Below are 4,916 nucleotides of genomic sequence, written 5' to 3' on the forward strand. Positions count from 1 at the left end.
AGCCATCTCTGAACATCTCCTGCCTTGAAAACTCTGTGGGGCCACCATAAACTGACTGTGCTTGATGGCACTTCCCACCACTACAGCTTCTCTGAAGTCTCCAGCACGATGAATGCATAAGCTGTGTCCTGAGTCAGACCAGTACTCCATCCAGCTCAGTATTGTCGACTGTGAATGCCAGCAGCTCTCCAGGATCTCAGGCAGAGAAGGGTCTTGGCTAACACCTGCTACTTGAGATTGATCCACAGCCCTGGAAGAAGCTGGACTTGCTGACGTTCTCTTATCGGTCCCTAACTGACACAGGAACCCAGTTCCACAGTGCCGACTTATGCAGAGTCACACCTTTCTATGCCTATTGATGTTGGAAGGGACTTCCAGGGTCACCTAGTCCAACCCCCTGCACAAGGCAGGAAATTCACAAATACCTCCCACCCACCCTTAGTGACTCCTGTTCCATACCCAAAAGATAAATCTTCCAGGATCCCCAGCCAAACTGGCCTGGAGAAAAATTGCTTCCTGACCCCAATACATTTCCCTGGGCATGTAAGAAAAAGCCACAAGAACTAAGCACTGATGCAACCCTTCCTGCCTTCCCTCTCATGAGCTGCCTAAGTTCACAGAATCAGCATTGCTGTCAGATGGCCATCTAGCTTCGGTTTGAAAACCTCCAAAGCCCACCACGTCCTGAGTATGTATCTGCTTAAGTCAACACTACCCTATTTAGTGCTTTCATTAATCCAAATGGAACCACAGACTGGAGCCCTTCATAATCTGCTGACTAAACTCTGAATAACTGTTATCAAAAACTTTATTTGGGATTTGCTTTTTGAGAGGTACCTTTGACTCCTTTTTCCTGAACCAGGCCCGTCAAATTTCATTGCTGTTAACAGGAAAACTTCTTACGAACGAAACACACTGCTCCCGTGATGTTGTGAACTGTGACCGATTCATTTCACGTAAGGTGCAGAGTGGATATAAAACATATTTGCCAAGTGCAGCTTCAACACATTCCGCTGATGCTCTTTTGTAAGTGCTCGGCAGAATTCCACCGTCAGCCATTATTGCTATAATAATGTCATAATCTCTGATAATATTACCAGCCTCCATTGTGCGCCTACAACATCTTCTCGAAGAGATTGAAAAATCTGGGGTCAGGTTTGGCTCACAGTGTTCCCGATGCCCACAATTTTGATGTTAAAGTGTGTGGTAGAGTTAACAACATTGACTGACGGGAAGACCAAACCAGTGTCGAACCTTGGCACCTATGGTAGCTTATAGTGGTGGTGGAAAGTGCCATCATTTCACAGTTGGCTTTTGGCCACCCCATGGGGTTTTCAAAGCAAGAGACTTTCAGAGGTAGTTTGCCATTGCCTGCCTCTGCATCACAACCCTGGTATTCCTTGGAGGTCTCCCATTCAAACACTAGCCAGGGCCAACCTTGCTTAGCTTCCCAGAGCTGACAAGCTCGGGCTAGGCTGGGCTATCCAGGCTAGGGCTATGGTAGCTTACACGGGAGCATGTTTCTCCCTCTTCCCTTTCATCATAGTGCTGGAGATTTGCTCTGCCCTACTCTACACTCATCCTGAATTGTGTTTCGACTACGAGCATTTCTAAAACTAATTCTGGAATTGGAGTGTGCATGGTGTTTGTCACTCTTCACACAGTTTGCGCCAGTCCCTGGTTTTTTACCAAAGCTCATGGAAAAAACACTGCAGGAAAGCATCTTTAGCGTGATTTTATATCAGTTTGCCTCGGGATTCTTTTTGTGGCATGTTTTACTGACGTACGAATATCTTCTGTGTTGGTAAAGCACCAAACAAAGGCCAGCTCCACTCTGTGATAAATCGTGTGCTGCTCAATCACTCCTTTTCTGTATTCAACTGCATATGAAGTCAAAATGGGGTTTCCAAAAAGACGTCATGAAAATCTAACCCCCCATTGGTCAAGATTCCCGTATATGACTACTTAGAAGGAAATCCCCCTCTGCAAAGGTCCTGCTTCTCCTTGCAACTTTTCTTTTGTTTAATTGGTTGCAGGCCAATTATTGATTTCCCGTTTTCTTGGGGCTTATTGGTTCTCTCCTTTCTGCAGGAAGAAGAAGAAGAGATTGGATTTATACCCCGCCCTTCACTACCCGAAGGTGTCTCAGAGCAGTTTACAAACTCCTTTCTCTTCCCCTCCCCACAACAGACACCCTGTGAGGTGGGTGGGGCTGAGAGAACTCTGACACAACCTGCTCTTTTTCAAGGGCAGCTGTGCCAGAGCTTGTGACTGACCCAAGGTCACATCAGCAGGTGCAAGTGGAGGAGTGGGGAATCAAACCCGGTTTTCCCAGATTAGAGTCCGCGCACTTAACCACTATACCAAACTGGATGAGATTCATTCTGCAGCTTGCAAATGCAGTCAGTTTAAAGGAATGTAGTGAGTCTTGACTTTCTGCATGCTTCCCCCACAAAGAATTTAATCATTAGGTATGTAACAGTTGGTGCAGTTTTTCACATTGGGAGATGTTACAATCAATTACATAAGATGCCAGATAATAAATATGACATGTGTGAAAGCGAACTAAAACACAGTGGATCTGGCGAACTCACATTTTTGAGAAAAGAATTTAAGGAGGAGTGAGTTTGGGCTCTTCAAACATTAAAGAATCCCAGCAGGCACAGTTTTCATGCTGTGCAAGCAAGGCGGGATATAAATTGGAAAATAATAAATAAATAAATAAACTCATGGATGCCTAGTCCTCCCTATCTATCCAGTGAGGGGGGAAGAAGAAGATGGGCCACCACAGGAGAATGGGATTGAAACTTCCTGTAGTGCCTTGTGTGAATCAGAATGAGAAAAAGAGTATGGATTTATACCCCGCTCTTCACTTGGAGTCTCAGAGCAGCTTACAATCTCCTTTCCCTTCCCCTCCCCAAAACAGACACCCTGTGAGGTAGGTGGGGCTGAGAGAGCTCTTTTGAGGACTACTCTTGAGAGAACTTGTGACTGATCGAAGGTCCCACTAGCAGCTGCATGTGGAGGAGTGGGGAATCAAACCCGGTTCTCCCAGATTAGAGTGTGCGCCCTTAACCACTACATCATAGTGGCTGGTTATGCAGACAACCTTCCTTCCTGATGATTCTTCACATGCTCCTTCCCTCTCTGGCCATTCAGAACCAGTGAGAGACCAGTACAGGCCAGATCACATGGACACAGGAAGGTGTCACACCAAGTTGGACCTTCTGACCTATCCAGGTCAATGTTGCCTACTTTGAGAGGCAGCAGCTCTCCACAATCTCAGGTGCATTACCTGCTATCTGATCTTTCCTGCTGGAGATGCCCAGCATTAAATCTGGGACCTTCACATGAAAAACTGCTGGTAGGTTTGCCAGGTCCCCTCAACTGCTGGCAGGAGGTGGGGGGGTACCTGCTATCTGATCTTTCCTGCTGGAGATGCCCAGCATTAAATCTGGGACCTTCCACATGAAAAACTGCTGGTAGGTTTGCCAGGTCCCCTCAACTGCTGGCAGGAGGTGGGGGGGTAGGATTCCCAGCTCCAGGATGGTTGGGAAACTCCTGGAGATTTGAGGATGGAGCCTGGGGAGGACAGAGACTTCAGTGGGGTACAATGCCACAGAGTCTGCCCTCAAAAGCATCCCTTTTCTCCAGGGGAACTGATCTGTGTTGTCTGGAGATGAACTGTAATTCTGGGAGATTCCCAGGTCCCACCTGGAGGCTGGCATCCCTAGCTGCTGGTCTGCCACTGACCCATGACCCCACCCCAGGGCTATGAGCATCATTACAGGTATGCATGCACTCACCAGTTTTAATAGGCGATACACATGTAATACCGGATGCGAGGTGGAGCAGTGCGTAGTCTTGAGGCTCACAGCATGGCAGTCTTATCAACTGTGGGTTGCTTAACAATAATTCAGAATTACTGCTAGTCCACAACGATGCTGGGTGAATTTGTATAAGTGTTTTTTATCCACGCTTGCTGAATTTTTATCGTTATCTTTCTCGATTCAGATTTCTTATGCCGGGTGTTTTTTTGTCTTCGTGGATAATAACGCTCCGTTTTATAATGTATGCCTCATTGTGAAACCGTCGAAGGCCTCTTTGCCTTGCCTCTGCATGGTCTTTCCCCTGCCAAACGGGTTTCAGATGCCAGAAACGAGTCATCTGGCTCATAACTCTGCTGATGTTTGCTAAGAATTAACTGGATGATGGGATCATTTTACAAATGTCTCTCTGTTTGCAGTGCGGTGAAATAATGTTCACACTGAAACAGATTTGCAAAGAGATGCTGGATTGGCTATTTTAGGAAGGATGTGGATTTTTAAAAATGTCTGGGATTACTCTCGTGTCAGAGTAGGTTTTGCACCCTTATTCTATTTACGGCCTCAGTGTTCAAATACGGAGTGTGTTTTTACTTCTCCCTTCCTTAGGGTTGCCAACCTCCAACCTTCAAAGCAGCCATTTCCTCTAGGGGAGCTGATCTCTCTCAGCTGGAGATCAGTTGTAAAAGCTGGAGGTCCCCAGGCCCCACCTGGAGGTTGACAACCCTAGCTCTGAACTGAATGAAAGCCAGCATGGTGCAGTGCTTAGAGTATTTGACAAGGATCTGGGAGACTCAGTTTCAAATCCCCACTCTGCCAAGGAAGCTTGCCAGGTGACCTTGGGTCAGTCACATTCACTCAGCCTAACCTACCTCACAGGGTCATTGTGAAGATAAAACAGAGGAGAGGAGAACAAACTAAGCTACTTTGGGTCCCCACCAATGTTCCCTTTAAGGTGTGGAGTCTTGTGAGCAGTAATTCTACTTTGCGAGCTACCCGCATTAAAGTTGTGAGTGAGCGATTTGGCTGCGGCATAAATGAGTTTGCTCTGGAGCCATCCTTCCAGAGCGAAGACGAAAATGTGTGAGCCGG

The sequence above is a fragment of the Gekko japonicus genome, unplaced genomic scaffold (assembly GCF_001447785.1).
Source record: "Gekko japonicus isolate JY-2015 unplaced genomic scaffold, Gekko_japonicus_V1.1 scaffold741, whole genome shotgun sequence".
Classification (NCBI taxonomy): domain Eukaryota; kingdom Metazoa; phylum Chordata; class Lepidosauria; order Squamata; family Gekkonidae; genus Gekko; species Gekko japonicus.